Genomic DNA, 13,443 nt, shown 5'->3' with positions numbered 1-13,443 from the left:
AGACTTGTCCCGAAGCCACTCCTGCGTTGTCTTGGCTGTGTGCTTATGGTCATTGTCCTGTTGGAAGGTGAACCTTCGCTCTAATCTAAGGTCCTGAACGCTCTGGAGCAGGATTTCATCAAGGTTCTCTCTGTACTTTGCTCCATTAATCTTTCCTTCGATCCTGAGTAGACTCCCAGTCCCTGCCGCTGAAAAACATCCACACAGCATGATGTGTTCAATCTTGGTTTCATCAGACCAGAGAATCTTGTTTCTCATGGTCTGAGAGTCCTTTAGGTGCCTTTTGGCAAACTCCAAGCGGGCTTTCGTCTGGCCACTCTACCATAAAGGCCTGATTGGTGGAGTGCTTCATGGATGATTGTCCGTCTGGAAGGTTCTCTCATCTTCACAGAGGAACTCTGGAGCTCTGTCAGAGTGACCATCGGGTTCTTGGTCACCTCCCTGACCAAGGCCCTTCTGCCCCAATTGCTCTGTTTGGCCGGGCGGCCAGCTCTAGGAAGAGTCTTGGTGGTTACAAACTTCTTCCATTTAAGAATGATCGAGGCCACTGTGTTCTTGAGGACCTTCAATGCTGCAGAATATTTTTGGTACCCTTCCCCAGATCTGTGCCTCGACACAATCCTGTCTCGGAGCTCTACGGACAATTCCTTCGACCTCATAGCTTGGTTTTTGCTCTGACATTCACTATCAACTGTGGGACATTATGTAGACAGGTGTGTGCCTTTCCAAATCATGTCCAATCAATTGAATTTACCACAGGTGGACTCCAATCAAGTTCTAGAAACATCTCAAGGATGATCAATGGAAGCAGGATGCACCTGAGCTCAATTTCAAGTCTCATAGCAAAGGGTCTGAATACTTATGTAAATATGGTATTTCTGTTTTTTATTTTAATACATTTGCAAACATTTCTAAAAACCTGTTTTCACTTTGTCATTATGGGGTATTGTGTGTGGATTGATGAGGGGGGAAAAACAATTTAATCCATTTTAGAATAAGGCTGTAACGTAAAACAAAATGTGGAAAAATTAAAGGGGTCCGAATACTTTCCAAATGCAGTAACTGACTTGAAATGCAATAAAATTAAAATGCTTGCCTGTTATAAAGCAATCCAAAACATATGTTAAGCACAATGCCTACCATCACCTTTTGTCCCTACAAAAATGACAAAGACAGAACAAAGGAGGAGAAGAAGAAAGAACAGACAACGGCCTTGTAATTCACATCTGATAGCTCTGACAGAGCCAGCCAGATGTAATGTCAATTCCATTCAGTCCATGCAGGATTGCAGCCCCATTGCAACCCCAGCCTGTCAGATTCCTGACAGTCATTACTGAGCTGAAAATGGGTCTAGTCTCCCAGGAGAGTGTGAGAGCTCTGCACTCTAAAACAGAGGGAAATGTGTCTGTGATTGTGCTTTTTGGACACTTTCCTCTCTGTGCTACACCTAATTATCATCCGTAGCAGACAGGGGAAGCATTTGATTTGAGATGGTCCAAATGTGCCCAGAAATAAGCATTTGATGGATACACGTGCAGTGTTATACCTCTGACTGTTTCTGTATATTGGAGAAGAGGAGTTTGTCTGAGGTGTAAGGAGGAATGACAATTGGATCTTATACTGTAAGGGTAACGACTATTAGCAATTGCAGACATAAAAACATGCAGTCTGGTTACGCAATGTGATATACAGTGTTGGGGAAGCTACTCTGAAAATATAGTTTACCAAGCTACCAATTACTTCACACTAGAAGTAGTTCAGCTACACTAAAGCAACAGTTAAGAAAAATATAGTTTACTTAACTAAAGTTACTTTGATAAAGTAGTTCACTACATCCAAACTACTTCATGATAAATTACCATACCTTAATCTGAAATGTCATATACTACAAATTGCAAGAACAGATCATTCTGGAGTCAGCTGTTAACAGAATGTGAAATTTAGCCTATTAAACACAGAAACTGTGTTTCAAGTGAGAATTAGGAATGTCAAATGCCTAAAACAGAAATTATTGTCTACTTCACCCATATTTTCTTTTCTTTTTGCAAAAAAAAGTAGAGGGTAGATGAAGTCGTTAGCTACAGCGCTAAACAAAGTAATTAACTACTTAAAACACTACAAATATTTGAATTTAGTTTAACTACCACTAAGCTACTGCAAAATGTAGTTAAATTACTAGTTGAACTACACCCCTCCCCAACACTGGTGATATACTGTATTGTATAGTATACTGATATATTGTGTAGGCAATGAATATTGAGCAAACTTTTTCGTTTTAAATGGCATGGTAGTTTTTCACTGTAATAGCTACTGTAAATTGGACAGTGCAGTTAGATTAACAATTTAAGCTTTCTGCCCATGTAAGACATGTCTATGTCCTGGAAAGTTTTCTGTTACTTACAACAGTCATGCTAATCACATTAGCGCACGTTAGCTCAACCGTCCCATATACGGGACACCGATAAATATAATTTGCACGATCAATTTAAAAGTAAATGGAATTTCTAAAACTCATATACATCTTCTGTTTAAAAGGTACTTAGTGTAATAAAACATGCACAGCATTGCCAAAAGTATGTGGACACTCATTCCAAAATCATGGGCATTAATATGGAGATGGTCCCCCCTTTGCTGTTATAACAACCACCACTTCTGGGAAGGCTTTCCGCTAGATGTTGGAACATTGCTGCGGGGACTTGCTTCCATTCAGCCACAAGAGCATTAGTGAGGTCGGGCACTGATGTTGGGGGACAGACGATTTTTACGTGCTACGCGCTTCAGCACTAGGTGGTCCCATTCTGTGAGCTTGTGTGGCCTACCACTTCACGGCTGAGCCATTGTTGCTCCTAGACGTTTCCACTTCAAAATAACAGCACTTACAGTTGACCGGGGCACTGAGCTCTTCAGTAGGGCCATTCTACTGCCGATGTTTGTCTATGGAGATTGCATGGCTCTGTGCTCGATTTTATACACCTGTCAGCAATGGGTGTGGCTGAAATAGCCAAATCCACTAATTTGAATGGGTGTTCACATACTTTTGTATATATAGTGTATCTCCCCTATCCTCAATGCATGAGCCAACAACATGCTCAGCAATTTGTTGTTAGATCACCACCTTGTGGTCCAGATTGATCTTGAGGTAAGGATTTTATTGAACCAGTCATCCATGGTAGGTTCTAATAAATCAAGGTCAATGTCCTGTATGATGTTTTAATACTCATGAAAGGAATTGGACCTACTGTATAAAAGGCAAAGAGAATGGATGGCATACAAATGTAACAATGAAGAACAATAAGGCTAGGTTGGGTAATGGTTTCAATTCTTCTGACCATTCCCACTGTTGTTTGCGTAATGAAAGTTGATCCTGTCTTGCAACATGGGGATGGTTTCAGGTCTTGTAATTTTGCTCTTCTCAATGGATGTGTTGAAACTGTTATTTCTGAACATCCCACTTTTCAGATTGTGTTCTGATAACTGCCATTAAAAGTTGCCTGATGGGATAGGGAAAATTAAACAGAATCAGTTTCAGACAGATCTGTCGAAATAATCATGTTGTTTTCTACATTGTGTGTTTTTTAGATTGTCATGCTGTTTATGGCATCTTTATTTCATGAACGGTTAGTCTCTTGCTTCCATATATTTGATTGGATGTCTATTAGAGAGGGTTGTTTGTCTTTGTACTGAAATAGACAACGATTGGGTGCTTTGATCATCAAAAACAACATGCAAAAATGTTTTGGGGTGCATTTATTTGCAAAATGGTTAAAAGAAAGGTATAGGCCTATATTAGTTGGAAATCTAGGTTATCTTATTGAAATATTAGGTTACTTATTATGAATGTCTAGTTTCAGGCTACTGAATTGTTGCTGTGAAATTACAAATGCTGCAATTCAATCGAACCTACCATGGCAATGTTGCACACACACATACACACACACCTTCCCTGAAAACTGAAAGCATCAAGGCTACCGCTACCGCTATCGCTACCCTGTGAGGAATGACCATTGGAAAAAAGCCACCATGCGTAACCACATTTCGGATTCAATTTAAATGATCCCCATAACAAGCTGTGAGGAAACTCACCCTGAGGCGTTATACCCATAGGGGGCACAAGGGCATGTGCCACCTCAGAATTATTATTATTTATAAAAAAAGATCTGTTAGCTGTATTTTGCAGAGGGGGCCCACTGACTGGACCAGGCAAAGCATACCCCATATTCTGCATAGTAAGTGGTTCCTTCCAAGGTGCAGCACGGAGCAAAGATATGCTAGGCAGGACGCTAGATACTCTGTGGGTAGTGCATCTTCAGTTCCTCTTGTCATGTTAGTCCTTGCATCCCTTAGTTCAGTGGTTCCCAACCTTTTTCGGTTACTGTACCGCCAACTACATTTTACTCTGTCCAGAGTACCCCTGAAGTACCCCCTCATGTTCATTTTACCAGTAGGCCTATGATCTCATGAGTCTTCTCAAGTACCCCCTGTGGATAGGTCAAGTACCCCCAGGGGTCCTAGTAACCCTGGTTGGGAACCACTGCCTTAGAGAGCTATTTGTAATTTGTCAGAAATGTCCAGATCAACTAGCCTATGTCAGCTAACGTTTTGTTGTTTAGGTTTTTTAGAAAACAGATATTGTTGTCATTTTTTTGTCACTGAAATATGACATGAATACACACTAGACATGGCAAAATGTAAAGAATTGCAAGAAAATTTGCTTTAAAACTGCAACATTTTCTTTGCACCCCATGACAACATGTGTAGAATTGCAGGAAATAATAATTCTCTCCGCCAAACAAGAGGGGTGTGAACAGTTTGTGTCATAAACAGTGCTTGTGCCCATAGAAATGTTGGCCAATGCTGGAAGGTGGGAATGCTGAGTGGGAACCCCTGCTCTGATGCGTGCAGACAGTATCGTCAGTGGCGGAGGAGAGAGAGTGTAGTGACACATACAGCGTTTGATTTGATTTTAGCTACTGATGATTGGCAGGACTCACAGGAGGTATGTGTGTAAATACATGTTTATCCTTCTTGATGAATAAATACATCGAAAATGTTTAGTTGTTTCTCTGTAATACTAGCCACCTAGCAATTTTATGAAGTTGGCTTTAGCTAGCCAGCTAGATAGGTTGCCAATCTCCCAACCCCATAACTAGCTACCAAGAAGCCATTTCAGGCTACCAATCAAGTTAGCGTAGCTAGCTTGTCTAACTATCTTAGCTGGCATGCCTGCTGGCAAGGTTGGTATACTTTAGAAAAGCAAGCAATTACTAAATGTATGGAATAAGACTCACATTCCTTTAAATATTTTACCTAGATGTTAGCAGAGATGCAGAGAAGCATATTCAGCTTCTTTAAAAAAAAGAACCACCAGCTCTAGATATGCAGAAAAACACTTAGTTTAAATGTAATCTGGCACCTTATGATAATATCATTATATTTGTATATTCCTTATGATGCCATGATATGTGCCTGTATTGATGATGTGTGTTATAGAATTAGGTATAATGATTATGGCTCTAGATTGCAGGAAAAGGCTGTTTCAGGTGTTTGAAAAATCCACAATTCTTCAACTTCTGGAGAGGGGCGCAGCCCTCCCCCTCCATCCTCACATACTTCATGCCCCTTCTAAAATGGGTGCATGATGCCCCTGGACTCAATTATAGCCTTGAAAGCAATCAGAGTTATTGAAACGCTTAGGAAAATGTTGGTCCACTTTGTATTAAAACACCACTGGTTTGGGCCTCCCGAGTGGCGCAGCGGTCTTAGGCACTGCGCCACTCGACACATCTTAGCCTGCGGACACATTGGTGCGGCTGGCTTCCGGGTTAAGCGGCAGGTAGCTTAGTGGTTAAGAGCGTTGTGCCAGTAACCGAAAGGTCGCTGGTTCTAATCCCCGAGCCGACTAGGTGAAAAATTCTGTCAATGTGCCATTGAGCAAGGCACTTAACCCTAATTGCTCCTGTAAGTCGCTCTGGATAAGAGTGTCTGCTAAATGCCAAAATAAAAGAAGAAAAAAATATAAAAAAGCGAGCAGTGTGTCAGGAGGCTGTGTGGCTTGGCAGGGTCGTGTTTCGGAGGATGCATGGCTCTCGACCTTCGCCTCTACCGAGTCCATAGTGGAGTTGCAGCGATGGGCCAAGACTGTAACTACCCTTTGGATATCATGTAAAAAAATTTAATAAACACCACTGGTTTTCATAGCTTCGTTGTCATCTAGTGGATGAGTTTCCACATAGTTTTCAGAATCCATGATTATGAGATGAAGGATTCCCGTCCCGATGCACACGACAACAAGGCATACTGTTTTAGCTAGTTGCTATCAACACATATATGTAAGTGATAAAATGGCGTGTGGGGGGGGTGCATCAGGGTCCCTTGCTCAGAGACCAATTGTGTATCCAATTTGGCCTATATAAGTGTAAAATATAGCTGTCAACTTGTCATGATAATTATAGATAGACATCTGAGTAGGACAGGTGGCTATAATGTTTCTGAACATAATTCAATTCTAGGCTATTTTCAATTCATGAAAAAAAAATGTTTAGGCTAGCCTAATCTCACTGTTTTATTGTATTACAAACGACATCAGACATAAATATAACAGTCACAAGGCACAGGGAATTTATTCTGCAGCTCTGTATAACATTTTACATTTTTACATTTTAGTCATTTAGCAGATGCTCTGATCCTCCAGAGTGACTTAATAGTGCAGTCATCTTAAAGCAACTGACCAGTGTTTCCAGATGTCTATGAAATATGACCTATAATTACTTACAATATGAGTGAAATATTTCTCCTTCAAAATTGTTTTTATTAAGTAGGCTAAAAAGCAGCTTTTCTGCATTGGAATGGTGTGGGCATACCCCAACAACAGAATGGTGTGGGTGTATACTGGTCATTCAAAATATGGATTCAAGTAGACCATTGACTGGCCAGCTCATCCTCCTCTAGACCGCTGATTGGCCATCATGTTCTATGAGGAAATAGCAAGCTTTTTTTTTTTATGGCCTGTTTGAGATACAAGATTGAGGTACGGTTTTTGAAGTGCCTTTACTCCAATTTATGTTTTGGCCACAAATAAGAGTATAAGACGAGTCATAAACATGATTTGGATATGAGTTACCAGAATATGTACTTTTTAAAGTGAGATTTTCACTGGGCAGTTACTTTAAGATAGTGAGACAACCACATATTACAGTCATAGTAAGTACATTTCTTCAACAACAAAAAAAGTAGCTATTAGCATGATCATTGCTAGTAGGGGGGTACCAATCAGTGTAAAGGCAAAGCAAGTATGTTGGTGATCAGATTGCAAACAAAGCTCAACGTTGGGGTATTTTACTGAAGCCTTGGGAGATGCACAAGGCCTACAATGCTGTTGGCAAAGCTATATTTAAGTATTTTTATTATTATTCAATTGCATATAGTTTACAATCACTATTACAAGGTACAGAAAATTCAACATATATTTCAAGTAAACCACTCAACAATAATATTTAAGTAAAATGGATAGTCTGTTTCTTTTTTTTTTTCTTCTTGCTTTACAACAATGAGATGCATAGGTATATGGAGAACTGTGAAAGTAAGACATGGTGGTATTGTCTGTCCATCGTTGGCAGTGACAGCCACAGCCACAGTGCATTATTACTCACGGTACGAGTTTGAGACTGGCCTAGCGCGTACCAAAAGTAATAATGGACCGTAAAGCAGGCAGAAACTCTTATCTTCTGTTTTTCTGTGGGAAGAAATCCAAGGTTTGGTCTGGCTTTGAGAAGTCAACAATCCCCCATCCCACTTTGAAATACTGGAGGCTCCAGTTTCATTGGGTGTTGAGGTTAGAAGTAAGGGTAGCTTCCATCTATGTGAAACAATAGGATATTAGCCTACACAATTTGATGTCAAAGGTAGGCTACATGATGTCTAGGGCTGCATTTTGAATAGCAGAACAATAAATAGGCCTAGAGGGCAGCTTGCAATGCTTAAGCTAATAAACCAAGGCATTTGTTAGATCATTGATCAGCACAAGATATGCCTATTGAACATTTCTTTACTAAAACTTAAAAGCATAAACAAATTCTGGTTTTATAGGCTAAGGCTATTGTTTGAATTTTACAATTAACATAATCTGGCCTGTTTTGAATTGAATAATTGAAACCAGTGATGTCAATTACACAATTTGAAGCCGACTTGTCATCCAGGGTGTGTCAACACTAGCCTTGCCAGCCTCCTAATCTCGCGAGTTTAAAGTGAATCATTCATCAGGTGGCTTGCGAGGCTAAGTGAACACATGGTAATAAGTTTGCGATTTTTATTGCTCCAATAATTCAATCATTAGGCTTCATTGGGAAACATTTAGGTGTTTCAACTGATCAAATGACAAATAATAAATAGCGTTTGGTAAGTTAAAAACTACGGAGAACTAATAGTTTGAGTATGACTGTTTAATCCTTTGTTATTTTTGCATATCATAAGACTGCATCATGATTTTGCATATTATCATACAACTGCATACTGAAGTTGCCTCTGGAAGAAAAAAAAAATTGTCCTCCAACTCACCATAGAATAGAGAACACAATGCCAAGCGTCTTGAGACTCCTGGTTGCAGCTGCCACATCACCTCTCCTCAATGGACTGATTTTATACCTATTTTGCCATCTAGGCCATCTCCCAATTTTGGTTTCATCAATGTATACAAATGTGTATTTCCCTTGTCTTCCCTCACTGAATGGAGAGGAATGGTACAGGCTGCCCGCTTTGGAAGTGCTTTTTATGCACACCTTCCTGTAGTGGCCAGGAACTGGATGGTCATTCCCAAGCCGGAATTCCTGTGTGTGTTTCCAACTGATAAAATAGTTATGAAGTGCAAACACACTCCATCCTGCTGAAAATGCTTCATGAATGACATCTTCAAAGAACTACATGCTGTCTAGCGTCCATGTATAAAGCAGCTAGGTTTATCAAATCAATTGTCTGTGTTTATAAAAAACAAATGAATTACACCATTATGCTGTACATACAGTCCCAGTCAAAAGTTTGGACACACCCACTCATTCAAGGGTTTTTCTTTATTTTTACTATTTTCTGCATTGTAGAATAATAGTGAAGACATCAAAACTATGAAATAACACATATGGAATCATGTAGTAACCAAAAGAGTGTTAAACAAATCAAAATATATTTTATATTTGAGATTCTTCGAAGTAGCCACCCTTTTCCTTGTTGACAGCTTTGCACACTCTTGGCATTCTCTCAACCAGCTTCATGAGGAATGCTTTTCCAACAGTCTTGAAGGAGTTCCACTTATGCTGAGCACTTGTTGGCTGCTTTTCCTTCACTCTGCATTCCAACTCATCCCAAACCATCTCAATTGGGTTGATGTAGGGTGATTGTGGAGGACAGGTCATTGATGCAGCACTCCATCACTCTCCTTGGTCAAATAGCCCTTACGCAGCCTGGAGGTGTGTTTTGGGTCATTGTCCTGTTGAAAAACAAAAGACAGTCCCACTAAGCGCAAACCAGATGGGATGGCGTATCGCTGCAGAATGCTGTGGTAGCCATGCTGGTTAAGTGTGCCTTGAATTCTAAATAAATTACAGACAGCATCCCCAACAAAGCACCCCCACACCATCACACCTCTTCCTCCATGCTTCACGGTGGAAACCACACATGCGGATATCATCCGTTCATCTACTATGAGTCTCACAAAGACACGGCTGTTGGAACAAAAATTCTCACATTTGGACTCATCAGACCAAAGGACAGATTTCCACCGGTCTAATGTCCATTGCTCGTGTTTCTTGGCCCAAGCAATTCTCTTCTTATTATTGGTGTCCTTTAGTAGTGGTTTCGTTGCAGTTAACTAATGAACTCTAATGAACTTATCCTCTGCAGCAGAGGTAACTCTGGGTCTTTCTTTCCTGTGACGGTCCTCATGAGAACCAGTTTCATCATAGCGCTTGATGGTTTTTGCGACTGCACTTGAAGAAACTTTGAAAGTTCTTGAAATGTTCCAGATTGACTGACCTTCATGTCTTAAAGTAATGATGGACTGACGTTTCTCTTTGCTTATTTCAGCTGTTCTTGACATAATATGGACTTGTCTTTTACCAAATAGGGCTATCTATCCACAACACAACTGATTAGATCAAACGCATTAAGAAGGAAACAAATTCCACAAATTAACTTTTAACAAGGCACACCTGTTAATTGAAATGCATTCCAGGTGACTACCTCATGAAGCTGGTTGAAAGAATGCCAAAAGTGTGCAAAGCTGTCATCAAGGCAAAGGATGGCTACTTTGAAGAATCTCAAATATAAAATACATTTTGATTTGTTTAACACTTTTTAGTTTCCATATGTGTTATTTCATAGTTTTGATGTCTTCACTAGATACATAAAGTGCTTCCATTTCCAAACGGTAAAATAGATATGTATGAAAATACCGTCAAAGAAAAGGTGACATTCTGTACTGTCGTGTTATATCAAACTCCATCCAAAATCCTGGAGTATAGAGCGAAATATTTTTGGGGGGCTTTACTGTCCAAATACAAATGGAGGGCTGTATATAGTTAGCTGCTTACAGTCATTGTTTCGAAGGGATATTTTTACTTCAAGACTGGGGTATAAGTCAGAGTGTGTGGATTGAAAACAGTGATTTATCCTGCCTCTTTAGGGTCTTTGCCGTTGGCCTTTATAAAACTCTGTCAGGTCCACTTTGACGCAGATCCGTTTCCTGTGTGAGGGAGACATTGTATTGTTCTGAGGGCCCAGAGTGCAGTATCACCATCCTCCAGTCATTTCCCACTTCCTCTCAAACAGGAAATGCTGCCTTGCTATTTTCCACCAATATTACAGATTTAAATTCAAGTCTGCTAGTTGTACAATTTTGAGGAGAGGACTTATTGGAACCTATTGACCGTAAAACGAGTTTCGCATTGTAAGCATTCCACTGGGCACAGACGTCAATTCAACATCTATTCCAAGTTGGCTCAACATAATTTCATTGAAATGACGTGGAAACGACGCTGATTAAACCAGTTTTTGCCCAGTGGGATTGGTCTGTTGATACTGGTGTAGGATCATAATTTGATCACTCTGTTGTTGTTGTTGCAGGATTTACATAAATTCACTATATTGCACTTTTCAGGTACCCTAATTATGGCTAGGTAATAGCCTAACCCCTGATTAAGCAACATTAGATTGGTGTAAAAGTGTGAATGTGACTAAATATTAAAATCCTGTTGCTGCAGAATTATTTCTCTGTTGCAACACTGGTCAAATTAAGATCCTACATCTGTACACCTAGGCCTGGAACAGATTTACTAAGCGTTGCACCAGGTGAATAGATTGCACTAGTTTTTCAAGCAAGGGATAAACACCAAAATAAAAGTGGAAACATCCCACTGGGATGTCATTTCAACATATAGTTTTGATTTACATTTATACTGAACAAAAATATAAATGCAACATGCAACAATTTCAAAGATTTTATGGAGTTACAGTTTATATTAGGAAATCAGTCAATTAAAATAAATTCATTAGGCCCTAATCTATGGATTTCACATGACTGGGAATACAGATATGCATCTGAAAAAAAAAAAAATTAGGGCCGTGGATCAGAAAACCAGTCATTATCAGGTGTGACCACCATTTGCCTCATGCAATGCGACACATATCCTTCAAATAGAGTTGATCAGGCTTGTGTTGATTGTGGCCTGAGGAATGTTGTCCCACTCCTCTTCAATGGCTGTGTGAAGATGCTGGAAATTGGTGGGAACTGGAACACACTGTTGTACACGTCGATCCGGAGCATCCCACACATGCTCAATGGGTGACATGTCTGGTGAGTATGCAGGCCATGGAAGAACTGGGACATTTTCAGCTTCCAGGAATTGTGTACAGATCCTTGCGACATGGGGCCGTGCATTATCATGCTGAAACATGAGGTGATGGCGGCGGATGAATGGCACGACAATTAGCCTCAGGATCTCGTCAAGGTATCTCTGTGCATTCTAATTGCCATCGATAAAATGCAATTGTCTTCGTTGTCTGTAGCCTATGCCTGCCCATTCCATAACCCCACCACCACCATGGGGCACTCTGTTCACAATGTTGACATCAGCAAATTGCTCGCCCACACCACGCCATACAGGTGGTCTGCAGTTGTGAGGCCGGTTGGACATACTGCCAAAATCTCTAAAACGACGTTGGAGGCAGCTTATGGTAGAGAAATGAACATTCAATTCTCTGCCAACAGCTCTGATAGATATTCCTGAAGTCAGCATGCCAATTGCACGCTCACTCAAAACTTGAGACATCTGTGGCTTTGTGTTGTGTGACAAAAATGCATATTTTAGAGTGGCCTTTTATTGTCCCCAGCACAAGGAGTACCTGTGTAATGATCATGCTGTTAAATCAGCTTCTTGAGATGCCACACCTGTCTGGTGGATGGATTAACAAAGGAGAAATGCTCACTAACAGAGATGTAAAAAGAAAATCTCACAGAATTTGAGAGAAATAAGGTTTTTGTGCATTCATTTCAGCTCATGAAACATGGGACCAACACTTTACATGATGCGTTTATATTTTTGTTCAGTGTAGTTGAGTTGTCAACAAACGTGAATTCGATGTGAAATCAACAAAAAATGGCAGCATGTCATTGGATTTAGGTTAAACGTTTGGTAATAAGACGAAATTCCTTTACACGTTGATTACTTTGTGCAAATCCAATCCGTTTTCCACGTTGATTCAATGTCATCACATATTTGTTTTTGTTTTTATGACGTGGAAACAACTTTGATTCAACCAGTTTTCACCCAGTGGGATGACACTGTTCATGTACACTCTAGCTTGATTTTTTATTTTTTTTTTACCTTTCCAATTTTGTACTTTTCTAATTGTTCCTATAAACAGGTGCAAACTAGGCTATTCATATAATTTCTTGACGAAAACAAAATAATTCATATGATATCCAAATAGTAAATAGGATATTTTACTGTGAATAATGAGCTAAGAGGTTTTATAGTCTGTTTAAATTTGTTCAATACATTGTTTTTGCAAGGTATTTTCAGCCTGTAACCTTAGTAATATGACAACTAGTCTGTGGGAGTGGTCTTGGTCAAAATGGAAGGCTCTTGGACATTTTTACTAACTGCAGACACGTCTCCAATGCATAAATCCATACGAGTCTAAATAAGTCTGCGGTGTTAAGGATATAACTGAAGTCCATCAATGACCGAAGTCCAACATAAATGGTTCCCACACATTTTAAGGATCAAGAAGAACTACTGAATGTTTTAATACATTGTCTTGCATGGCTTTTATTTTCAGCAAAGATCAGCAAAGTTAAAGATGTTTTTCATTCTAGACACTGTTAAAGATGTGTATGAGGGGGTGTAAATTACCCCTTTCAAATAAAGGGGGGTGGGGTCTCAATCCAGAGCAGTG

At 39.9% G+C, this 13,443-nt stretch overlaps 1 pseudogene; it reads right to left on the bottom strand.

Moving 5' to 3' along the window:
• Nucleotides 1–3,315: 3,315 nt before the first annotated feature.
• On the bottom strand, nucleotides 3,316–6,247 carry LOC121550756 (annotated as a pseudogene).
• Between the last annotated feature and the right edge of the window lie 7,196 nt (nucleotides 6,248–13,443).

The sequence above is a fragment of the Coregonus clupeaformis genome, chromosome 18 (genome assembly GCF_020615455.1).
Source record: "Coregonus clupeaformis isolate EN_2021a chromosome 18, ASM2061545v1, whole genome shotgun sequence".
Taxonomy (NCBI): domain Eukaryota; kingdom Metazoa; phylum Chordata; class Actinopteri; order Salmoniformes; family Salmonidae; genus Coregonus; species Coregonus clupeaformis.
Note: the sequence above shows the minus strand (reverse complement) of the source record. Positions and strands in the feature narration are given on the sequence as shown.